This window comes from Macrobrachium nipponense, chromosome 45, assembly GCF_015104395.2.
Source record: "Macrobrachium nipponense isolate FS-2020 chromosome 45, ASM1510439v2, whole genome shotgun sequence".
Taxonomy (NCBI): domain Eukaryota; kingdom Metazoa; phylum Arthropoda; class Malacostraca; order Decapoda; family Palaemonidae; genus Macrobrachium; species Macrobrachium nipponense.
The window spans coordinates 3,338,808-3,366,307 of NC_061105.1; the positions used below are offsets into that span (position 1 = coordinate 3,338,808).

The 27,500-nt window shown below is 40.2% G+C and overlaps 1 protein-coding gene across 2 annotated transcripts in view; it reads right to left on the reverse strand.

Moving 5' to 3' along the window:
- The window catches only part of LOC135214287 (mucin-2-like), a 58,966-nt gene that overhangs the window by 23,272 nt on the left and 8,194 nt on the right, over positions 1-27,500 (reverse strand). The window contains exon 2 of one of the 2 annotated variants that reach the window (XM_064248416.1): positions 7,507-7,552. The exons of the other annotated variant lie outside the window; for it this stretch is intronic. The gene's annotated coding sequence lies outside the window, so the exon portion shown is untranslated. The remainder of the gene's footprint in view (positions 1-7,506; positions 7,553-27,500) is intronic. 2 annotated transcript variants of the gene reach the window in all.

The window sequence follows — 27,500 nt, forward strand, 5'->3', positions numbered from 1 at the left end:
TCTCTCTCTCTCTCTCTCTCTCTCTCTCTCTCTCTCTCTCTCTCTCTCTCTCCAATATAAAAAAACTACGCATTTGCATACCCATAAAATGACAGGTAACACTACCCAAAAAAAGCATAAAAAAGCGACGTATACCAATTACCTTCAAGGTTGTCTGAAGACAGCTACGTAATTACAGAACATATTAGAATATATATTCATATATAAGAGAGAGGAAGATGCAGGAGTATGTATACCTGTACCTTGAGAGAGAGAGAGAGAGAGAGAGAGAGAGAGAGAGAGAGAATTTTTTTTTCTTAACCACCGGTTGTTCGATGCCACAAAAACAAAGGTATACAGTCATCTGATCATTGTGTTGACTTAGTGGTCACGGTTCTAACCTCTCTCTCTCTCTCTCTCTCTCTCTCTCTCTCTCTCTCTCTCTCTCTCTCTCTCTCTCTCTCTCGGAAGAAGTGAACGATGTTCTTAGTCGTCGGTTGACTGCTGTGGGTCTCAGCTCAGAGAGAGAGAGAGAGCATTTTTATCATGTGATAAAACCGTTACGGCCTTTTCAAGGTGATCCTGGCCCTCACCGAGCTAAAACCATTCATCATGTTGTCTCTGCTCTTACCCATCTCAGTGAGAGAGAGAGAGAGGAGAGAGAGAGAGAGAGAGCTTCAATAACACGGAAGGCTTAGGGCATTTGAAGAAGAAGAACCACTTTCGATTTCTCTAGGACAGGAGGAATCTCCTTCCCTCCGGCATGAGAGAGAGAGAGAGAGAGAGACGGAAGCTGTAGCTGTCACTTTGTGAATTGTTTATTATGTCCTGATGTGTTCTAAATGGTTATATCGACTTGTTTGTGTCTTCAATTATTTAAATCTATCTCTCTCTCTCTCTCTCTCTCTCTCTCTCTCTCTCTCTCTCTCTCTCTCTCTCTCTCTCTCTCCGTATTTCAATCTTTACCTAATTACTTTTGCGGTTGTGTACTCCTGCGACTGACTATCTGTCTACATGTTTGTGTCTGCTGAGATTCGCTGTTTGTTTGACAACCTCGAGAATGCAGATGTCCTCTAATCCTATTGAAGTTCGTCTTGAAGGTATGTATGTACATGCGCGTTTGTGCCCACACCTCTGCATCGACTTACGTTCCCAAAGGTATTAATAACCAGGTTTTAAATCCAAATGGTCCCACCAAGGTCCTGTAAATATATTATGAGTATATTCAACAGACCTTGGTCCCAGCTGGATTACGTTCGTAAGTGACTAAATGTCCCTGAATAAATCTTCTTCACGAACGTATACGTATATATGCGAATCACCGTAATTCGACTCTCAAATGTCCTCAATGTTTCCCGTTCATGAAAAGTATATGATTCAGTGTGTGCCATTTTCTGAGAAGTATACCCGCTTTTACACCTCTTCCCAGGGGCTTGAAGATGTATAATAAGTGTGAGTGCGTTCTTGTGTCCGCCCCGGCAGAGGAGCAACCAATCGTCCTCAAGGTCGCCAGCTGTTCAATTTGCCATTTCGAAGAAGAAGAGTAGGAGGAGGATACTGTGTAGATGTGGTGGAGGTGGGGAGAAGAAGATACAGAGGAGACACGGATAACGTTTTGGAGGAAAAGGAGACGACCTGACGATGAACGAGGAGGAACAACAGCACTAAAAAGAAGAAGAAAAAGAAGTTGAAGAAGAAGAGACACAGAAGGATCATAAACGTATAACCCAGACAAGGAGAAGACTGAGGAAGAGGAACATAAAGGGAGAGAATAAAGAGAATAAAGAGAAGAAGAAGAGACAGAGAATAACAAGGGCAAGGAGAAAGGATAATAAGTGTAGAACCCAGACAAGGACAAGACTGAGGAGGAGGGACATAAGGGGAGAGAAAAAGAAGAGGAAGAAGAAACAGAGAATAACAAGGACAAGGAGGAAGGATCATAAACGTAGAACCCAGACAAGAAGAAGACTGAGGAGGAGGGACATAAGGGGAGAGAAAAAGAAGAAGAAGAAGAAGAAGAAGAAGAGACAGAGAATAACAAGGGCAAGGAGGAAGGATTATAAACGTAGAACCCTGACAAGGACAAGACTGAGGAGTTGGAGGAGGAGGAGGAGGAGGAAGGAGGACATAAAGGGAGAGAATCAAGATAAGGACAAGAAGAAGAAATAGAAGAGGACGAGGAAGACTGAGAAGCCAAATTGGAAGAACAAGGTCACATGGAGGCCCTCGTAGCTCGAAGGAGGGCAGAACCAGCAGCGAGAAAGTCCTTTTCGGGAACAGGAAGGCACGATTATTATTATTATAGGTTGGAGGAGAAGGATTCACCACATATCCTTTGACCCGGGGGGGAGGGGTGGGTGGGCTTTTTGGGGGTGGGGGTGAGTGTCCAAAGCACTGGAGGAATGTCGCAGAGGTCTGGTGCGAGGGGGGCGTTACCAAAAAGGAGTTGGTGAGGATTCCGTGCTATAATAATAATAATAATAATAATAATAATAGTAATGATAAAAATCATAATATAATAATAATAATGGCAAAAAATCCACAATGATGTTGAAATACATATTTAATAATAATTATAATATTGGTAATAAATGATCAACTTTGTTATTATTATTATCATCATTATTAATTCATTAATTATTATTATTAAATTATTATTATTACTTATTATTATTATCATTATTCATTATTATTTATCATTATTATTATTATTATTATTATTATTATTATTATTATTATTATTATTATTAAAAGGTGATTGCTGCCTCAGCTGCGTTAATTCTATAAAATTAACGCAGCTGAGGCAGCAAACACTTTAATAAAACATGATTAAAAGCGGGTTTACTTTCAGCATATTATTATTATTATTATTATTATTATTATTATTATTATTATTATTATTATATATTATTATTATTATTATATTATTATTATTATTATTATATTATATTATTATTATTATTATTATTATTATTATTATTATTATTATTATCAGCAGCGCAAGATAAGCAAACCACATTCAAGCCAACCTCTCCCGAAAAAAAAAATCCACTTCAAAAGATGTCGAGATGATTCAAGATAATTTTATCAAAACTGGTCGGACTGTTGCGCAGGTATAAGGAAGAAACGCAAAACTGTTTTTTTCTTTGTTGTTGTTTTTATTTGTTGCTTTGCAGTTGGATGCAAAAAAAAAATAAATAAATTAAATGCGCTGTATTGTTCTGTATTGTTTGACATGAACATTATTTATTTTTTTACATTTTCAATACAATAAATAAACCACAAATATCCTATCCTAAAATACCTGTATCTTTATCTCAACGCAAAACACCTTTTTCAGAACTTTTTAGGCTTTCCATAGCGTTTTCCTACCCCCCCCAAACAACAAGACGAAGAACAACATCAACGTAGTTTGTAGGCTTACTCCCGGAGTAAGCAAAAATACTATAATGCGCCTCGAAATCACGAAGAAGAAGAAGACGACGACATGAAAACGTAAACAAAAGGGGAGAAATCGAGCCGCAAGTTCAAACTCTTTTAAAACAAAAACCGGAGACGTCAAACATCTCGAAGACGCAATTTCTCGTCATTCGCCAATGACGACGCACGCGCGTGACGCCGCGAATCGAAACGGGCGAATGTCAAGATGGGCGAATCACGATATTCGCCCTTTCCAAAATTCGCCGACGTCACGGCGTGCCAGGAAGTCTCGCGCCGCCAGTTTCGGGAAATCGTTCCAATACCGAAGATCGTTTATTATATGATCATCTCCGGGACGTTGGCGACCTTTGGCATCATCGCATATTTCCACGTAGGCGATAATAACTGTATTATTGTTGTTCGGTCGATTGTGTTGTCTACGAAAGGTTAGTAACGTTACGAGTATTTCTTTTATTTTTTATTTCAGTCCTAACCACGGAAACGATATAGAATTAAAAGTAGAATAAACATTAAAGGTAGACTGAATATCTACCAATTTATGGAGTTCGTTCGTAACATCGCCTCTCTCTCTCTCTCTCTCTCTCTCTCTCTCTCTCTCTCTCTCTCTCTCTCTCTCTCTCTGTCTCTCTCTCTCTCTCTCTATTATATCTATATATATATATATATATATATATATATATATATATATATATATATATATATATATATATATGCAGTAAAGAAAATAACATGAACGCAGGTATAGTAATAGGAATGAAAAGAGGTTGCAACTCGGTCCCGTCTGGACGCTGTAGTAAACACCAAGCAATGTCTACAGTGCACCGCGTGAGGTGCACTGACGGCACTAACCTTCTTACGGGGGATTAGCGTTAAAGAGACAAAGCCATATATCACCACTTGCTGGGAAGGTCATACACCATACCCCATACGTAACCTGACTTATGCCCATTACGTCTGCTCGAACCTAATTACATTTCGGGAGTTGAGCCGCTGTTTGCATGTACCCGGGGCATTTTCCGTGCCCTGGGCACACGAGGTGGCCCGTTTTGGGTAGGCCACAGTATGGGGCCACCCTCCCAAATGGGTCCCATCTGACACGCGATGATAATTCGAGGTAATGATTGCGAGTCACCTAAGTTATTTGTTTGTTTGTTTCTCGTTACTCTATGCGACCCATCGCATGATGAAATCAGCCACCTATCCAGGAATTGGCCAGTCTCGGCGTAGGCAAGCATTCCAGGATCGATTCCCGGGCATCAGACCACACGGCAGCAACTTCTCCCGGGCAGCCCTAGCAGACCACAGACCCGTGAATCAAAGTAACAGGTCATAAAGAGAAGCCGAAGTGACCACAAAAAATAAAGATAAAAAGGGACTTACATCAGACCCTCACAATGGAGAGCACGTGGTTATGTGACGTCACGCAGAAGGGCTCCCTTGTATTCAAAGGGGTTTTATTTGTTTCTATTCTTTGCCACCCCCTCCCCCACTCCTCCGTTATCGAGTACTGCCCGCTGGAAGGAGAATGGTCTACGAAAAATTAAAAAAAAGTCATATTTCCCGTTATATTTGTTAACCTAGGAACGAAATGAAGAAACTTGACAATAACAGGAATTTAAACCATCGCCAATCAATGAAGAAATTTGGAAAAAAAATGCTAAAATGAAGGCTAAACAAACTAGAAAAATAAGCAAATGTAAACAGCAGTGACAGAAGGAGAAGAAATAGTCGTAGTAGCCCTTGAAACGGCTCACTTACTCGGTTTATTTTGCCGTTGGTCGCGCTTGTTTAAGTCTATTTTCCTATGTAGTACCGTTTATTTTTATCGATTCTTTCCATTTCCGCTTCAGACGGATTTGTAAACAGTATTCTGGTGATTGAAGTTCACGTAAAGCCGTTGGTCCCGTTGCTGAATAACAACTGGTTCTATGCAACGTAAATACACAATACAAATAAACACCCAAAGTAAACAGTAAGACGTTGGCTATTAGTGCATCTGTACCTCCCTGATATGCCTGATAAAGAAGTCTAAACTGAGAGTCACCACTCTTTTGAAAATCTTATCCAGAAGTCTGCCAAGACGGGGAACGAACTGAGAGAGAGAGAGAGAGAGAGAGAGAGAGAGAGAGAGAGAGAGAGAGAGAGAGAGAGAATTCAACACCTTGACGAATGAGGCCAATACAAGAGAGAGGTCAAAAAGGTGGAGGTGAATAGGGCGTCAAAAATCAGAATTTCAATTTACAACACAGGAAATTATTATCATCATCATCTGGCGGTCCCAAAATCCAGTACGCGGGAGGAAGACTATGGACACACACACACACACACACAGTACACAGACACACGCATGTCAGGCAGGCACGAAAAATGCTTTCATGGCCTGCTGAACGATCCCGAATTCTTGGAGAACATCACTCACACATGTGTTGCGTATACATTTACACACTTATGTCATGCGAACAGTATTATGTATGCGAACAGTATTATGTATGCAAATGTATCTGCGTACGATACATAGTATAGGTCTGCAAGTTCACAGGAGTCCTTCACTGTCACAGAATCCTTTCTCTCGAAGGGACTTGAAAATAATGTATACATTTTTTGCACAATATTTTTGAGTTTTTCCTCTTTGTTAGCTGTTTTCTGTTTCAACACATCATTAAAAAAAATCTCCCGAAAATAGGAAAATGAATTTGAAATCAAAAGCAATCTAAAAATACGGGACTGGCCTTAAGAAGAGACTGAACTTCAGTTGCTGACCTATTCACTGTAGAGGTTTCTATGGCTTCGAACTTCCTCCCACTTACAAGGAGATATGTTTGTTAGTTTTCCCCGTGTTCTCGATAATACGTGTACAGACCATCTCGCCACGCTATGATTTACTGTTTCACCTGTGGAAAACATTCCAGCTACGAAATCCACCTCCTTACAAAGGTTTTTGTAGGTTTTTATTTATTTATTTTTTTTTTTTAGTTTTCTGTAAAAGAAAACCCTTGAGTTGGCTATTTGTCTGTTTGTCCGCATTTTTTTCTGTCCGCCCCCAGACCTTAAAAACTACTGAGGCTAAAGGACTGGGAAATTGGTGTGTTGATCATCCACCATCCTAAAAGTAAACCAAGCTCATGACACGCGTTTACAAAAAACAAAAAAAAATGTGGACATAAAATCTATGGTCACATGGCGCATTGTTTCACCAACGAAAATTGAAATAAATATGCTATATTTTATTAAAATAATTTTTCTGTAGTGTTTACCATGCACATTATTTTTGACATTTTCATCCTAATAAATAAATCCTAGACCTATCCTAAAACTCCTGTATATTTAACTCAACGTAAAACATCCTTTTTCAGACCTTTTTAGGCTCCTCCATAGGGCTTTCCTACCCCCCCAACAAGAACAACACCAAGAACAACAAAAATATCAACAAAGAGGACAGGCTCTTAACTAAGTGATCGACTGACTGACTGGTATAATGAATTCTTTGTCATTTTCTTAAAAGTAAACAAAATTATAAAAAACGAAAAAAAAAGTTTCTGGTAATACATCCAAGCATACGACAATTTAGGCGCTAAAAGAGCCCATAAAACTAACGAAGAAGGGAGAGAGAGAGAGAGAGAGAGAGAGAGAGAGAGAGAGAGAGAGAGAGAGAGAGATTCAGTCACAACTCAGCCTCTCTCGAAAGCCATAAAAAGAATAAATGACATCCACCATACAGAAATGGCACTCTCTCTCTCTCTCTCTCTCTCTCACTCTCTCTCTCTCATGTTGTACAAATGTCCCCAACTATCTCTCATGATATTTTACTACCCCTGGACACTACTCCAAGGGTCAAACGAGGTCAGGAAAGCTGCGGGTCGAAGAAGTCACCTCACCAAATAAAAAAACAGCAAGAGGTTATTTTGAGGTCAACTCATAAGTCGCGGTCCTTTCTCCTTCGTCTATAACTTCTGGCGTAGGAACCCCATACAAACACACGCGGACATACGCATTATTAACCTTTACTTTTCACAGCATATCGGACGCATGAACTCTTGCTATGAATCCAAATTCTAAAATTACGAATTTGTCGCCGATTCTACTCACCACTGACGGCCACCAGGCGAGATGCTGCTGTGCGCTGTGTGGGTCCCTGAAAGAAGTCAGATGGAAATCTTTGAGAAAAATGTATAGATTTTACGATTGTATTGGTTTTCTTAAAACTCATATATACATATATATATATAGTTACAGTTTGAGGTGAAGGAGAAGAAGGAGAAGAAGAGGAGAAGGAGTAGGAAGAGGAGGAGGGAAAGGTAGGAACAGGGGAAGGCGTCTGAGAGAGAGAGAGAGAGAGAGAGGTGTCGCACAAGGTGAGCAGGCAGGCCCACCTGTGTTCCTAATTTGCGTTTACGGGCTCTTTTAGGCGCTACCCGTGCCATTGTGTGTGTGTGTGTGTGTGTGTGTGTGTGTGTGTGTGAGAGAGAGAGAGAGAGAGAGAGAGAGAGAGAGAGAGAGAGAGAGTATTTTTTTTCCAACCTCTGATCTCACTTTGGTGTTAATTCCTGAATCTCTCACGGTCTCCAGGTACATAGTATTATTGCTCCTTCACTGAACAATGCTATGTTGAGGCAAAGACACACACACACACAGACACAAACATGGACGAGCAATCAAGTGTACAAATGTTTGTATATATTTATATATACACACATATTTACGTACACAAATATATGAACAGCAATCGTCCATAGGCACGTAAGAATCTAACCTGCAAATGCGTAATACGTACGAATTATCTGTACAAGCACGTAACTTCACAAGAAGAAGAAGAAGAAGAAGAAGAAGACGACATTCCCTATCTTTCAGAATCTTCCGCTATTCTCGAAGCATCCGTTGGAACTGGGCTCGTCTGTGCTTGAGAACGCTACTCCACCTTTTGTAGGCAATCTCACTTTGGGCGCTCACGTTTAACCCCTCACGGGTTCCCTTCTTTTGTCTGCGAGATTTGGTCTCTCTCTCTCTCTCTCTCTCTCTCTCTCTCTCTCTCTCTCTCTCTCTCTCTCTCGTCAAAAGTTCCCTGCTTCTGTCTGCAAAACTTGTGGGTGACCCGGCCAATACCTCTCGATCTCCTGAGGTTACATAACTTGAAACGAATTCAGGACTCCAACCTTAACTTAGCCTTCTCCTCTTGATACGAGGACCACAGGTGACTTTACCCACTCGGTGGCCGAGATCTGTCTCGATGGCCGAGTGGATTAAGGCACTAGCATCCTTGCATCAAGAGCAAAAGTGTGTGTGTGTGTGTGTGTAAGTTCGAATCCTGGCTAGGCTAAGGTAAGCAATTATAAATGTTTATTGTTGGTTAATATTTGAGTGTAAAAAAGATTCACGTGTGAATTATCCATTCTCTCTCTCTCTCTCTCTCTCTCTCTCTCTCTCTCTCTCTCTCTCTCTCTGAGAGGTGAGACAGAAAGGGGGTTTTGGGGTGGGGGTTAACAAAAGAGTTGGCGAAAGAAGGTCAAAAGGTCACACGAGATGTGACCTATGCTTTTGGGGCAGAACTAGAATTCTTTACTACATGATGCCTAAAACTCCGTTGCTTTGAAAAACGTCTATGTACGTGTGTCTATGTACGTATGTCTAAGACATTGATTCTTGAGAGAAGTCTATGCAAGTGTAAGACATTCATTCTTGATAGAAGTCTACATACGTCTAAGATTCTAATGCTTCTAGGATGTCTATTTATGTCTCAAAATTTGCCCCTGAAAAAGTCTACGTATGTCTAAGACTTTGAAGCTTGAAAAAATCTACGTATATCTAATAATTTTGATGCCTATAAACGTCTGAAGTCTAAGATTTTGGTCTTTGCAAAAAGTCTTCATATGTCTAAGACTTTAGTCCTTGAAAACGTCTATGTATATGTAAGAATTTGGTCTTTGAAGACGTCTAAGTATGTCTAAGACCTTGGTCCTTGGAGACCACTAGAGAGAGAGAGAGAGAGAGAGAGAGAGAGAGAGAGAGAGATGCAAGCCTGAAGTTCTGCTCTTTCATAAATGAAATAATTCCAAACTTCAATAAATCATAAATAAAAATATTAAATGACTCGTCAACGTCTAGATAAAGAAGAAGAAGAAGAAGAAGAAGAAGAAGAAGAAGAAGAAGAAGAAATTAACATGATAAGATAAGAGGAACCAGTTGGCCAATCTTCATCAAATTTCGGAATCGCCGCTAAGGAATCACGAGTTTCGAATATGACGCCATTAAGGGCAAACGTTCCCTTTAATACCCTCGCATGAAAAGGGCATTGGGCATAACTATTTCACGCATCAAGGAGGCGGGGGGTTATGGGGGGTGAGGGGGAGGGATTGGCTGGGGTGGGTAGGGGGGGAGGTGAATAGGGCATGTCGAAAGTGCAAGATCTTTATTTTTTTTTTCTCGGTGGTAAAATTATAATATGGCGTTTCCAAAGTCGAATTAGGCAAGAGACTGAAAAATTTAGTTTAAATATTATTTTATCAAGGCTCAAGTGGGTACCATATAAAGGATGTTCAACGTACCATTTGCAGCCCTCTAGCCTCAATGGCTTTCAAGATCTGAGGGCGGACGGACAAATAGCTATCTCCCATCTCAATAAAAATCAAGTCGGGCCAAAAGATACACCCAAAAGGAATTTGGGGAATCTAGAAAGAGGGTTCCGCGGACCCTGAAGGAACGTCGTTCGAGGACGCCATAAAATCAAGGAGTCTGGAAAGATAGTCTCCTCAAACTGAAGGGGATACGAGCCCAGAAGGAGAACTATATCCACAGATAGAGATCAAACATGGCCGAAGAAGGTATCTCTACGAAAAAAATGAAAAGTAAATAAATAACGAAAGTTTTTTACTAAAAAAATGCTTTATATATATATATATATATATATATATATATAATATATATATATATATATATATATGAACCATGGGGCACCTGTAATGCACAAGCCTTAATATAAACACATTTATGGCATGATATCTGCAAGGTGATATGCATACACGAATTCAAATATAGCACACGAATTCAAATATACACGATTTCAAATATACGCGAATTCAAATATACATGAATTCAAATATATACGATTTTAAATGTACACGATTTCAAATATACACGAGTTCAAATATACACGAAGTAAAAAATACACGCATTCAAACATACATGAATTCAAATATACACGAGTTCAGATATGCACAATTCAAATATACACGAATTCAAATATACACGAGTTCAAATATAGATTCAAACATATGTGATTTTAAATATATGCGAATTCAAATATATACAATTTTAAATATACGTGATTTTAAATATACATGCGTTCAAACATACATGATTTCAAATATACACGGGTTCAAATATGCAAAATTTCAAATATACACAAATTCAAATATACGTACACAATTGCAAATAGGCACTAATTCAGACATGCACGAATTCAAATATACACTGATTCAGAAATGCACGAGCTCAAATATACACGATCTATAACATACACGAATTCAAATATACACTAAACAATTACACACACGTGACATGCCAAAACACCCTTCGTTCCTCCCAAGCTTCGCTTCCAAATTCTGACCTCGTTTCACAGGTCCCTTATCATTCTCTACCTTTTTTTTATGGGTCATCAGAGGTCACGCCCACTGTGACCTCACAGAGATATGAAGACAGAACTCGAGTGACTAAATTCTTGGTTTTAGTGTTTCAGCCGAGACTGGGGGGAAGGGGAAGGGGGAGGGGGAGGAGGTCATGACCTAGGCGCGGGGTCACGAGGCAAATCTCAAAAGATAGAGGTCAACAACTGTCTTTCTCTCTCTCTCTTACTTCTTGATTTCTAGAATTTGATTAATCTTCGGCCCCAAGGGGCAAGAGTACCTGTATTACAGAGAGAGAGAGAGAGAGAGAGAGAGAGAGAGAGAGAGAGAGAGAGAGAGAGAGAGAGAAAGTCTTAACATTCCGAACGATCTCCAGAATATGCAGAAGGAAGATATTCTTTATATTTTTTTAGGAAAAAAAAATACAACTAAACTTGCATCTCACGCGATGTACTTCTTAAGCCCAAAACCAGCTATGCAAATAATGATTTCGCATAATAACATATGCGTGGTCATGGTGATATCTCTCTCTCTCTCTCTCTCTCTCTCTCTCTCTCTCTCTCTCATACACACACACACACACATTTACTATCTTTAGACTCGAAGAAAGAGAAAGTTCTTTATTATCTAACGTTCCGAACAACTAAATCTCTCTCTCGTCCACCCCCCCCCCCTCTTCTCTCTCTCTCTTCCATTTGTCTTACAAGGAGCAATTATGATAATCCTGACCTATCTCTTCGTAAAAGAATCCTCCTCCTTTGAGAATGAAAGCAGAGAAGACGAGAGACAAAAGAACGAGAAAGGTGAAGGTGTCATGAGTGGTATCATTAGACGCATTAACCCAAACAAAGATTTCCGTAGTTCAACAGAGACATTCCCCACTATTGACGATGGAAAAAGGCACGAGCGTCGTCACGGCTGTAATGAATGACACATTCCCCCGCCCTCCCGCGTAATTAATATCATTCACTCGATGACGCGAGGAGAGAGAGAGAGAGAGAGCGAAAATGCATTTTTATGTTAAGGAGGGAGTGCCTCGTTAATTGTCACAGTTTAGTTTAATTGCTGTGAAATCGTATCTGTTGATTGCGAGAAGAAGAAAGGAATATGTATATCAAGTGAAAGTGTATTTATGGCAAATACCCATTTTTATTCGGGTGTACAGTTATTATTGATGTACCTTTCCACTCTTTATCGCAATTAAAGGACGAGGATTCCTTGAAATTGAGAGAGAGAGAGAGAGAGAGAGAGAGAGAGAGAGAGAGAGAGAGAGAGAGAATTATTGATGGAGATGTTGACGACATTAATTGAAAAGTATTTGAATGCTGGAAGTCCTTGACTATCAGTAAGTTACTAATTCCTGCTATTAGATGAAAACTCATCTCCTGTTTCTCTCTCTCTCTCTCTCTCTCTCTCTCTCTCTCTCTCTCTCTCTCTCTCTCTCATAGTTAGAGAGAAATTAATTCTATTCCTCAAACATCAACATAAAGAAGATATCCATTTTCCTCTTGAAGACTGAAATCTCTCTCTCTCTCTCTCTGATGGATGAATTGCCCGAAATCGAAGATGAATTTGGGGGTCGTCTTATTGACCTCCACCGTGACTCACAAAGGGGCTCGAGATGTCACATGCCAACATATATGTGACCCAGTGTGACCTGTTCTCGTTCCTGCCCTCTCAACCCCCCTCCCCTACACACACACAAGGTCGCTCTCTAAAAAAGAGCACAGAGGACCCCTAGATGAATGACCCATCAACCTCCATTTTCTTTTGATTCATTTTTATCTTATGTCCCTGGATTCTGCGCAAGACGATAGCACCTTTTTTTTTCTCTCTCTTTTATCCGCAGACCTTTTCTCCCTTCTACCTTCTCACCCTTCGACAACAAAGAGCCGAGCCCAAGTTCGTTCGTGCCCGCGGGCGCCTACGCGCGCAAATGATTATCAGCAGACTCCATCCCTCCTTTGGATAATTCAAAAGTCCTTCCCTGACACGACCTGGCTCTATCTATCTTCCCACACCCTCCTTCCCATCATCTTAATCTTTACCTAACCACGCCCCCTCCCTCACATCCCCCCCCCCCCACCCCCCCAGCCCCACCACCCCACCCCCCTTTTTTTTTTTATATCAGCCCCTAGACTTGACTGGGTCAAGAACGGCCCCCCTTGAAACAGACCAAGAGATCTGGATGAAAGGGGTCACGTCGAAAGAAAGGTTGGACCTGGAACATCTGTTTCCGGCGCCAAGGTTGGCTTAAAAATGGTTTTCGACCACATAGGGGAAGTCTCTCTCTCTCTCTCTCTCTCTCTCTCTGGTCTGGCACCCCTATATGGTGCCACGGGCGTCAAGATGCTGCCACCATGGATGTGACACAGCTGGCGCCAATGACGTTACAGAGATGGTGCTAATAACGACTCACATATGGCGCCATGGATGTGACACAGCTGGCGCCAATGACGTTACATAGATGGTGCCATGGAAGTGACACAGCTGGCGCCAATGACTTTACATAGTTGGTGTCAATAACGTCTCACAGATGGTGCCACCATGGATGTAACACATCTGGTGCCAGTGACGTCACACACCTGTGACAAACAGCATTTCTTCGCAGAATTATAAAACATAAGAGAGAGAGAGAGAGAGAGAGAGAAACCATAGTAAAAATATGGCCAGTCTCATGATGTACTTGACATTGGTGTCCGTGAAGTTTCAACAAAGAATATTCCCCCCCTCTCTCTCTCTCTCTCTCTCTCTCTCTCTCTCTCTCTCTCTCTCTCTCTCTCTCTCTCTGCATGTATGTTTGTATACACAAAAAACCCATTTATTTCTCTATTACAAGATTTATTATCTGACAGACAACTGTAATGGGTACATGCTATAGTCGGGAAAGACATGAGGGTTAGAATCCAGAGACGGGTTAGAGTCTCTGAGGCGAAAGGGAGGGGAGAAAAATACATACACACACAAACACAGGAACACATACGCGAACCCACGCAACTTGCACAAACACACAAACACACACACATACACTACATGACCGCTAAAACACAGAGTCCCGCCTAAGCTTGGTATTCAAGATCATCACGCCTATAAGGTCAGAATGACTAAGAGAGAGAGAGAGAGAGAGAGAGAGAGAGAGAGAGAGAGAGAGAGAGAGAGATAGCTCTAAAAGGGAAAAGAAGGTGATCCAGGTATCCATCTCTTGTTAGTTTTCACCAACTATGGAACAAAGGAAATACGCGAATAATTCAGGCAATAATTCAGTGTGCACCCACAGACACACACGCTCTCTCCCTCTCAGCATCTCTAGGACGCATCCCACGCCCATCTCCGTAGGCAAGGGCGGGCCAGCGCCAAAATTCACGCCCACAACTAAGCATATACGTAGGCTTCAAGTACCCATTTCCCAGACTGTCATTAATAGGCCGTTGGACTCGAAACAGTTCTTTATGAGTCACCGACGGTTCCTCTTTAGTAAGAGAGAGAGAGAGAGAGAGAGAGAGAGAGAGAGAGAGAGAGAGAGAGGGCAATTCTCAAGAACGGGTATGTTGCGTGTCTGCCTTCTGCTGATGCCCTGGGCACAGGGCATTTCATCCCGAAAATATATGACCTGTATGGTAGACACCTCCTCATTTCTCATTAATAATACATCTTCCTCTTCTTCTTCTCCTTCTTCTTCTATCAAGATATTCTAGTCGGATACAGTATCATCGCTTTAATACCATAATATATCTGTCTAGCATATATTTATCTGTCTAACGTCACTCCATAATTATCTAAATTTGGAATTCGGCAGTTAGCACCACCTCATAACTGTGTAACGCCACTGCAAATCTGTCTAAAATTGCTGTTGAGACATTAACGCCACAGAAACTCTATCTAACACCACTGTCTAAAATTGCTATTTGGCAGTTAGCGCCGCTGCGAATCTGTCTAAAATGGCTGTTGATATTAACACCACCGCAAATCTGTCTGACGCCACTCTATATACATCTGTCTACCAACCATTTCCCCGTCTATCAATGCCTAACAGCATTTAAGATAGTATCTACCCGTCAAACGCACCTGCTTGACTGTCAGTCTTTTTGTTTTGTTTTTTTTACAACTTTCCAAGCAGCGAAAATGGTCCAATGTTCCCAGTACGACTCTCTGGAGGATTTTTTTTTTCCAGGGAGAAAAAAACACAAAAAGAAGCCCAATACATTCATAACGAAAGGATAACGTCAATTATTCAAATAATATCAGTTGGATGGACAATAATTATTAGGAGGTTGAGTCTCCGGCTCCTCCAAGGGCACCCCCTTCAAGTACAACTAACTTCGTGGCGTCTCGAGCCCCAAGGTGGATCCTTGGGTCCTTTTTCTTAGAATACGGGAGGGATATTTATTATGATATGCCGTCGCAGGTGCGCCTATATACCTGTCTGCATACCTGGAAAGGATAACCAGGAGAAAGCTTGTAGATTAGACAATCGAGTCCAAAGGTCCACGTCTGGCTTCTTGCCCCCTTCGACACCGTGCCAAATTCACTCGTATAACCTTAGGGCAAGGCCCTGCGCTGGCATAAGGCCGGCGAGGAAGTGCAGGAACTGAGGTCTTCGTGTTATGAGGCCAGATGGTTGAACTATGCAAACCAGAGGTCCACACCTGATTTCCTGTCTTCTTTAAACCCATACCAAAACACAAGGGCAGCTTTTGGGCAAGGCTCCGTGCTGGCATAAGGCCCGTGTAATCTCCACCAACCATTGCATGTAATACCTGTAATAGCTTCAATTTTCAACACCCTTTTGAAAGAAGAGATCTTCCCACGCCAAGTCACGACGCCAACTCGTACGTGACAAGAGAGAGAGAGAGAGAGAGAGAGAGAGAGAGAGAGAGAGAGAGAGAGAGAGAGAGAGATAGGAGGAGTGTGGGGGGGAAGGGGGCAGGAAGGGTAGGGGGTGGAGGGGAATAATGCAATAGCAAGAGAAATAATCCAATAACCACACACGCCCCTTTAACTGGATGGAATAGAATGGAATCCTATAACTCTTTCTTCTTGTTCCTGATTCTTCCTGTCATTAGAAAGTGAAAATCCTTGGCAGAAACGCCCATCGAAGGAAGGAAGGTTATAAGAGGATGGAGGTCTTTCTTTCCTCCTTTTTGCTTTCATAAATTTTGAGTGTCTTCCAGCGAGGTTGTTCAACTCCACTAAATTTTTTGTCTTGCTCCTGATTTCTCCTGAGAACACCTTAGGGGACACACCCCCTTCAAAGGAAGGGAGTTAAACTAAGATATACTTAATTTAAGAGGCAGGAAAAACACAGAAGCAAGGAGAGAATTCAAAAACTGTTCACACTGTGAATGTGGGAAAGATGGCCTCACTGGTAGTACATCAAATTTCCACAGTTTCCCCTATGTTGATCAAAAGAATAGAAAACGAAAAATACTGAAGTAAGAAGGGATATGATCTATAAATGAATATGATTTTATTTTTGGTATTTTATTTTCGATATATCCAGCCTTAATTCTTTGATGACGGAATGTTTTTTTTTGTTTATGCATGTATACACAGCATTATACATATGTATATACACATACAAACACATATATAAATACAAATCACCCGCTAATTTGTACGAGACCAAGATTAAGCTTTCGTTATATCAACTCCAGATAATCAACCAACGACCTTCCCAACGAAACAGAAAGTTGCGAAAATCTCTACGGAAATTACACATAATATCTCAAAAAAGCCTTTTGAACTGGGTGGGATTTACCCTTATAACGACAGAAATTTGTTCAATGCTATGGAAAAAATATAATAAAAAATGTAATATGTGAAGTTTTAAAGGTGCGAAAATGAATGAAACTAAATAATGAAAAACTCTATACATATGAACTATGACTTGAACAGAGTAAGACCTTTTTTGTATCAAGATGGTGTACAGTACTTTTATCACCAATGTTTTAATTATTTCGCAAGTTACGAACAACAACAACAGCAATAATTGAGACTGGTCTCAATAATGGCAGGTCAGAGAGAGAGAGAGAGAGAGAGAGAGAGAGAGAGAGAGAGAGCACAAAAGGAAAGTGAAAGTACCCTAATAATCGTATCTATCAAGGAACACAAAATAAAAACATAAAAAATCATGTACCGAGCTCATCCATGACCTTGAAATCTCCTCTCCCCCCTTTTTTCAGCTACCTGGAACCCATCTTAATGACCCCTAATCAAGCCCCAGCCCATATACCCTCTCCAACACCCACCCATCCCAACCACTCACCCATCTACCCATCCCACAAACCCACGTCATCTCTTAATAGCTATTCTCTTCATGACTATATAGCCTCTTCTATATATGAGGACCTATTCGTGCAAAGATGGCTGACCATTTGGAAGCCTTCTGTCTTATCCCTCTCCTCTCTCATCCTTTCTTATGCCGTCATGATTATCAGTGTCATCGCCGTGGAAAAAGGTATTATTATTATTATTATTATGCGAAGATAGTGAGTTTTTTTTGTAAACAAAAATAAATGTAAAAATATATAAATAAGTGTATTTATTTTCCATCTCTCTCTCTCAATTTCACATTGCACTGGCATCCACCACTTGAGGCAAGTCCAACAAAAGCTAGTATTGCTTTTGATCATGCCTAAGAAACAGCATCCTATTTCGCTTTCTCGGGGAGTAAGCTTACACACTACTATTTGCTGTTGCTGTTGTTCTTGCTGAGGGGGGGGAGGGGGCTAGGAAAGCCCTATGACAAAGTCTCAAAAGGCTACAGGATACAGGAATCTTAGGATAGGATATTTATGATTTATTTATTAGAATGAAAATGTAAAAAATAAATAATGCGCACGTTAAACAGTACGGGAAAATTATTTATATTAAAATATAGCGTATTCATTTTAATTTTCGCTGGCGAAACAACACGCTATTTGACTGCGGATTTGCGCACGCTCCCTGAGTAAGCTGGAGGTCGGATCTCGCCTTGTCGCTTCTGTTCGTGCTTCAGAAACAGCACCCAATTTATAAGTTGTTCTTGCAATCCAGCCACTGATAATTCCAACGACAACGAAGCCAAGTATAATTATTATCAAGAAATCACTCGATGAGAACTCATCATCATCGCAGACGAAAAGAATTATTCTCAGCAATTATTATCAGATAATGATTAGATAATCTGAGGCACGCCGGACCGGAAGAGTCCTTCCCTCACAAGGGTACTGTCTGGGGATCCTACGAAAGATTCCTTATTTAGATCCTCAAGGACGGTTGGGTACCGTCTTCTACAACCGCACAGTTCCTTCGGTGCCCTCTGCTATGTCGCGGTTTGCTGTGCGAGAAGAGATAAATCTGATTTCGTCCAATCAGCTGATTTCGTCCAATCAGCTGATTTAAACCAATCAGCTGATTTCTGATAATCTGCCGATTTCGACTAATCAGCTGATTTCAACCAATCAGCTAATTTCGACCAATCAGCTGATTTAGAGTAATCTGCTGATTTAGACTAATCTGCTGATTTCGACCAATCAGCTGATTACGACCAATCAGCTAATTTCGACCAATCAGCTAATTTCGACCAATCAGCCAATTTCGACCAATCAGCTAATTTCGACCAATCAGCTAATTTTGACCAATCAGCCAATTTCGACCAACCACCTGATTTCGACTTATCAGCTGATTTCGACCAATCAGCTGATTTCGACCAATCAGCTGATTTCGAGTAATCTGCTGATTTTGTGTTCGTGTATATATATATATATATATATATATATATATATAGTATATATATATATATATATATATATATATATATATTTATATATATAATGAATTTCTGAACTAGGAAATGGTCAAAGATGAACAAGAGTAACACAATGAAATAAATAAATAAATAAAACCAGCGTACTTCATCTCCTGCATCTACTTCAATATCTGCTACATTGGTTCTCCCGCCTTTTCCAACTACAAAATCCCCCAAGGTCACAATATTCATGAAAACAACACCACACGCCTCTAATTACGACATATCCGCCACATACTTCACTATGTAGTCATGGTTTGTTTGGTAGTATGTTGGTATCTGCACGTTTTTGTAGATGTATGTGTAAAAAATAAATAATGCGCATGTTTAACAGTAAACAACAATTATTTTATAATAAAATACGACGTATTGATTTTCATTTTCGTTGGTGGAAAAACGCGCTATTTGACCGTATACTCTAGCATGCGTCCCGAGAAAGCTGGAGGTCTGATCATGCCTTGTTAATTCCAAGCTTCGTCAATACTTCTTCATTTAAGTCTTACTTCGACCCTTCAACAAAAGATGACATCAAGACTGACCTTCGGAAGAACGAGAGAGAGAGAGAGAGAGAGACGTCCAGGACTTCTATATGAAATAAAGGCCTCTTGGTCACCTATCCACGTCCTAACCTATCCCACCATTACTACTATTATACCAAACACCTAAAGCTTGTCCTCCATTCCAGATATATTAATTCTTAAAATACTTTATCTTGTAATGAATAATATTTGCAAATGACAGTTCTCAATAATCAGCTTCATTTTAATCTTTGTCAAATAATCAATAAAGAATCTCACTTGATCAAACGAGACTTTGTCACTTTATAAACAAAAGTTTATAATCCACGAGAATCTTTGTCACAACAAAAAACAGAAACATTTAACTTTATCATTTGACCAGAGAGAAAATTAACCTCTTTATCACGATAAACAAAGAAGGAAATATTAAATTAGACGAAAAATTAAAAAAAACGGACAAAAATGGCGGCTGCAATCGCGAAAGGGAAACAAAAGAAGTTCCAGCAACGAACGCTTCAATTCAACAAAGACTTTTTCCCAGTCTTTTAAACAGACGGCGCTTCCGCCATTGTAGAGACAGACAGACAGACAGACACGCTTTCTACAGAAGTTTGTCTGTGAGATTTTGGACGTATTTTTCTTACACGGTTACTTGATTCACGGTATACGCGGATCTGCGTGAATGCCAAGGCCATGAGAGAGAGAGAGAGAGATAAACACGTAGGTCATTTCAAGATTCACACCAATGCCAAGGTCACACGCGAAGGGGAGAGAGAGAGAGAAGAGAGAGAGAGAGAGAGAGAGAGAGAGAGAGAGAGATTTCTCTGTTATGTTACGAAAAATTCACCTTATACCTACAGACGAGAGAGAGAGAGAGAGAGAGAGAGAGAGAGAGAGAGAGAGAGAGAGAGAGACTTACTCATCTCTTCCTACCTTTTCATCATTGTCAAGGTCACACACACACAGGAGAGAGAGAGAGAGAGAGAGAGAGAGGGCTTGGCACTTAATATATACGTCGTATATGACGCCCATCCTCGCGTAGTTCCTGTAGTAGCAGAAGGTGGCAATTACATCCGTGAGATTTTGATATCATTTTTCGTGGGAGATGAATACGTAATTGACTGACAATTCCCCAGAATTATCACAAATAGAAAATTATATTATACATTATGAATTAATAATAATAATAATAATAATAATAATAATAATAATAATAATAATAATAATAATAATAATAATAATAATAATAATAATAATAATAATGGTTGCAGGTCCACAATAATATCGCATGTGCTTATAAAGTCTTTAATGTATAATAAAAGCTTCCGAACCTTGTACTAGGTTCATCCTGACTATTATTGTGGACCTGCAACCATAGTCATCATTTTCGACACAGAAAATTGTTCCCAATAATAATAATAATAATAATAATAATAATAATAATAATAATAATAATAATAATAATAATAATAATAACTTTAACCTTAAAACAGAATAAAAACTAAAAGGGCTAGATGACAAGAGGGTGGATCATCGACATGAAAATTTGCAGCCCTCTAACCTCAGTAGTTTTTAAGATCTGAGACCTGACAGAATCTGTGCCGGACGCACGATCATGTCTAACTTTAACCTTGAATAAAATCAAAACCACAGAGGCTAGAGGGCTGCAATTTGGAATGTTTAATGACTGGAAGGTGGATGATCGACGTTCCAATTTGCAGCCCTCTAGCCTGGGTAGTTTTTAAGATCTGAGGGCGGACAGACAAAGCCATTTCATTAGTCATCTTTTACAGAAGACTAAAAAAGCAGAAAACAAACCCAACCAATTGGAAAGAGGAAGTCAGTTTTAATCTTTGTCAATCCTGACTCCAGGGAAAAGAGTCCGTTGTTGTCACTCAATTTCACGCGATGAGTACCACGTAATAAATTAATGGGAATTTTTACTCCTCGTGTTTTTTTTTTTTTTTTTCTTGAGACTGGCGAGAACTGGACAAGGAAAATGAACCCCTCTCTGTCTCCGTTTCTTTCCCTTATATTCAGTTTCGCGTTCGTCTGTTATTCCTTGATTCTTATATACGTGTATGTATATATATATATATATATATATATATATATATATATATATACATATATCCATATATATACTATATGAATATATATATATATATATATATATAATATATATATATACACACACACATATATATATTATATATATTATATATATATAGATAGGATATATATATATATATATATAATGTATGTATAGATATAGATACATATAAAGGAACACGAATACTTGAGAGTATCCTTAATTTCACGGTCGAAAGTTAAGTGAAAACAGGGACTTGGAACAAGTACTTTCGTAGTATATTCTACATTTCCAAGTTCACACTGATTGTATTAAAGGAGTTGACAGACCTTTATATACAAAAACAGGAAGGGGGAGGCGGGGCGTTGTTACAGCTTATTAACATTTATATTTATGTGTGTGTGTGTGTGTGTGTGTGTGTGTTTCATGCTAGGAAGAAATTGCACTTCTTAACAACACACATCTGCAGCCCATATCAGTCGAGTTCATATCAAGACATATTTCTACTCTTGTTCTTTAATATTATCGGCCATTTATTCCATCGGATTCCGCTTCCATCGCGCCATTTCGTAAGATAAATATCTCATTCCTTCGTGATCGCCTCCTGCAGTTATATACGCCCCTTTGGAAGTATACCGCCCCACCCGCCCCCCTCCTACCCTTCAGAACCGCGTCCTGTCATCCCTTGATTTAAAGGACGTTCGTCATGCTATATACCCAGTAGGGGGATAGGTCGGGCCATCATGCCTAGATAATTTAAGGGGGCTAGTCACGGCCAAGGTCCCGTCAAGGCTGCTTCTGACACGGACTCTGTGTGTTTCCGATTTCAAATTTCGTTATAGCCGAAGAATGCGTAATGGTGTCCAATGCCTAACGTGGCAGAGGCGAGGTGACCTTGTGAGAGGGGGGTGCATAGAAACCGTGCCCACACATACCCTTTGTCTCGGTTACGATGCTAAGGACCGCGTAGGTAATGATTTGTTTTATGTAATAATAATAAAATAATAATAATAATAATAATAATAAATAATAATTAATTATATAATAATAATAATAATTCATGCATCTGTTCCTGTACATTTATAAGAAGAAGCAATAAATAATAATAATAATAATAATAAAATAACTGAATAATAATAATAATAATAAGAATAATAATTAATAATAATAATAATAATAATAATAATAATAATAATAATTCAGCATCTGTTCCTGTTACATTTATAAGAAGAAGCAATAATAATAATAATAATGATAATAATAATAATAATAATAATAATAATAATAATAATAATAATAATCCTAATTCCATATACTGTGCCTGTTAGATTTATTAGAAGAAGAAGAAGAAGAAGAAGAAGAAGAGAGGAGGGAGGAGGAGGAGGAGGAGGAGGAAGAAGGAAGAAGAAGAAGAAGAAGAAGAAGAGGAGGAGGAGGAGTAAGAGGAAGAAGAAGAAGAAGAAGACACACGATAAACAAGAGACGGAAGCCTTGCGCAACCGGCATAGTATTACTGCGGTCAGAAATCAAGTCTATCGCCAGAATTCTGATGCGTTTCTGAAATTTGAGAGATTGGCTCTGCATTATGTATTATAAGGTATATATATATATATATATATATATATATATATATATATATATATATATATGTATATATATATATAATATATAGTTATATATATATATACTAGTCCCATTTGGAGATTATTTGAGAGAGAGAGAGAGAGAGAGAGAGAGAGAGAGAGAGAGAGAGAGACGTAACTAACAATGACGCAGGCACGTGACCTTTCATGGTCAGCACAAACATCTGTAGAAGAACAGGTTATCAGCCTACACACACAGACTTTCTTTTCGAGAGAGAGAGAGAGAGAGAGAGAGAGAGAGAATAAAACAGGTTGGGTAAACTTTCTAGTGCATTACTTCAGCTGCATGCAGTTGAAATATAGGCGTGAATTTATCTGCTGCCTTTAATAAGAATAATAATAATTGAATAATAATAAGTAATAACTTAATCAATAATAATAATAATAATAATAATAACAATTAAAGCTATAATGATAACTCCACTGATCATTTTAGTGAGTCAGATCGGGTGTGTTCTCTCTGTCTCTGTCTGTCCCTCTCTGTTTGTCTGTCTGTCTATATATATAGATATATATATATATATATATATATATTATATATATGTGTGTGTGTGTGTGTGTGTGTGTGTGTGTGTTTGTGTATATGTATATATATATGTATTGTCGGTGAATGTGCGTTATGATGGTATATAGTATTAGGGGTAGGGTATGATGTAATATATATATTCATGTATATACTACATAAGCGTCGTATATTTTATTCTTTACGTCTCGTAATAGAACATTTACATTTGCACATCCAAGCACGACAAGAAAAAAGCCCAACAGAACCAATAACAATCACATAACAACAATTACAACAATAACAACAACATTAGTAAACAACAGAATGACGACCACAACCGCCTGCAGTATATATGCCCCTTCTTCTTGCGTTTCTCTCAAGAACTGGACTCGAGAGGGGAAACCGGAACACCTATTTGTACACGAGCGGTAAAAACTGGTCGTGACTGACTGCCAGAGAGAGAGAGAGAGAGAGACGGGGGGGTTGGGGGGGGAGGGGGGGGGGCCGCAAGCAAAGAGATAAGACACAGCCGCATAGAAAGAGAGAAATGTTGGGGGTGGGGGGGGGCCGTAAGAGGGGAAACATTGCCGAGGGAGACAGAACACGCCCAAGAGGAACTTCCACCCCCACTGGTTCCCTACAGCATCCCAGGGCAAAGAAAGGGGCGTCACACACACATACACACACACACACACACACAGAGAGAGAGAGAGAGAGAGAGTCCATATATCAAAACAGAAGGATTTTCTACTTATTCTGAAAGGATACATAGATAAGAACCACTACTATATGGGGCAGCCTGACGTTCTCTCACGTGCAGATGGTGGGAAAAATGCAAAGATTTAATTCATTAGCTTTTTTTATCTTTTATGATTTTATTTTTTTTTTTTTTGTCTGGAATCTCTTCCCGTGAACTCCAAGGTATAGCCTTCGTTCCTCTGTCTTTGCCTCTGTTCCGTCACTCAATTTTTCAAGCGAATTTTCCGCTGATATGAAGTACCACTAAGTCCTTCCCTGCCATGGCTACAACACACAACCCACGATAGTTGATAACAAACGGGTACATAGACACGTCTAAGGGCATCGTGGCATATGAGGTGCCACAGGATGGCTACGTGGTACCTTTCCACGCCATAATTACTGAGATTTTACCAAGCCGTATACGTGAGATTGTCCATAACTTCACACGGCGTCTACTCACATATTTCCTAAACGCGTAACAGTCGCCCCCATTTCTAATTCAGTACCGTGAAACAATACTACCTCATTATACCAGCCGTGGGCGCATTCGTAAAACGAACGCAGTACCCAGGTACTCTTCTACCCGTCCTAACGAAGCTTCTAAATGCCCTTAATGGCGTCACCCCCCTGCGGACTCCATACAGAATTAAGCCTCTAAAGAGGCGAGTACATATCTCGAGAGGCATCGAGAGTACGTGTCAATGGCAAGGTGACCTCAGGTAATGGATGCGTTGGCGGTGTGTGTGTTTGACGGTGAGGATTGTTGGGCTTCAATTGTAGACGCCTCTACATTCACGTGTGGCGCTCTCTCTCTCTTCTAATTGTGTGAGAGAGAGAGAGAGAGAGAGAGAGAGAGGCAAATTACACCCGTTCTACGTTATTCTCGAAGCCATGAATCAGGAGGACAAAAGGCTTTTCAAAACCTATTTTAGAGGCCTTTTTCGGGACAAAGGCTCTGAAAAGACCAATCACCCCCCCCCCCCTCTCTCTCTCTCTCTCTCTCTCTCTCTCTCTCTCTCTCTCTCTCTCTCTCTCACGCAGTTAGAATCCAGAATCCTTATCTGCTATACTAGGTCCCTACAGTGCATATATTCTCCTCCATTACATTTTCCCCCATACAGAAGAACAATATCGGAATCGTTCCCTGTTCAGTACATACCTTACCAACCCCGGGCAGCCCCTCAATCATACTATCACCACTGCACTGTCATATAGCCTATAAATTATATATATATATATAAAATATATTATAGTATATATATATATATATATATATATAAATACAAGTCAGCAAGTAAATAATTTAAATGGTAATGAACCTCAAGACGAACAACAAAGGTTTATTTATGACCCATCCATAATTGGCTCTCGTGACCACAGCCTATACGAATTCAGCTACATGACTAGTTTATGCGCTTGTGAGTATGTGCGCGCATGCGGACCCGCCTGTGAACAAAGCTGCCTTTCTATGCGTCTTAAAATCAGAATAGAATTGTGAAGTGAAACGAGAGAGAGAGAAGAGAGAGAGAGAGAGAGAGAGAGAGAGATAACGATAAAACATTAAAAAAAACTCTTTATCAGCCATAAACTTGAAATTATGCACGACAGAATCCCATGACAATCGCCGCGTACGTACATCGATGCACGATAGCACGGCACGGATAGATCTGGACGATAAGGACTTGCCAAGTCATTCCTTAAACTCTTTATGCTTGAGAAAAAGTGGTTATCGCTCGCTACTATTTTTATTATTATAATCAATTATTATTATATTCAATTATCATTATTAGCTCGTTGGCGCGCGCTGAAACTTGGCGCTATTATCTCCCCTACTCTCATGATCCCCACCCAGGCCGGACAAACAGGTTTGCCCCACCCGAGGGGGGACAAACAGGCTTGCAGGAGGAGGGTAGAAGTCTCCCCTACATACCGCGCCCCCAACCTACCCGCCCGGACAAACAGGCTTGCAGGAGGAGGCAGGTGGAAGTCTCCCCTGCTCTCCCAGTCCCCTAACTTACCCTGATACACCCAGGGCGGACAAACAGGTTTGCAAGAGGTGGGTGGCTGTGTCACATCTTCCCTAAGGTCACCCAGGGGAGTACAAACAAGACCCACTCGGGTATTATTATTATTATTATTATTATTATTATTATTATTATTATTATTAGTTATTATATTACATTGGAGGTTCACAAGTAAAAATGGAGATTAAAGATATATCAAATCAATGCAAGAATAACATGAGAAATGGATGAATCGAAAACTGATGAAGAAATATAAAGAAAAAGCAAATTTATTCATTTATTTACCTATCCTGCAGTCTAATACGCCAATGACAATTCAGCTGTAGCAGCTACAGTAAAAGCTGCCATTATCTCCATCTATCCAGCCCTAATACAAGTCGAAGATATTGTAGAGTCACTACGACGAAACTACCACAATAAACCTTCCTGTGTTTCCAGTTACCCGTCTCTACCTGTCTAAATTATAGCCCCAAAAAACTGCCACTAAGCAAGAGAACCCTCTCGCCCCCATACATAGGAAGACGTCGGATCCTTCAGGATGATTACACAAAGAAAAAAACAAGTTGCAAGGACTCCCTCTTTGCCCTCAAGATCCTTTCCAAGCTACCTGGATTACCCTGGTGATCTCCCTCCACCAGGGGGAAGGGTGGTGACCCCTACTTACTACCCCCGGGGGGAGGCAGGTGCCGCTGGAGGGCAGTTGAATAAGCAAGAGACTTCAGACGTGGCCTTTACGACCTCTTGGCCCTGCTGAACCTTCCCTCGCCCTGACGTGCCCTACCAGACGCCCAGAAGAAGACCGATACTTTCACCTCTTCCATCCCCGTGATGCCCATCTCGCATACCCCTCCCTCATACAACCCCAGCGCCCAAGAGCCAGAGACTCTGGTACGTGGGTATTTCAGTTCGTCCACGTCAAGTCTTGTAGAATTCGTTCTCCCCACAGTTATCGATAGCGTAACTTTCCTTTCACTCTTTCGCCTTCCCTCATTCGTGCTTCCTTCTTTTCTCGCTCCCCCTTTTATCTCCCTGAAAAAAGGGAGTGTGGGAGGAGGAGGATGAGGAGAGGGAGGAGGAGGAAAGGGACCAGGGTAGGAGGAACGAGACTTCGTAGTTAATGGTGATTAGCCAGGGGATAGGGGCTATATAAAA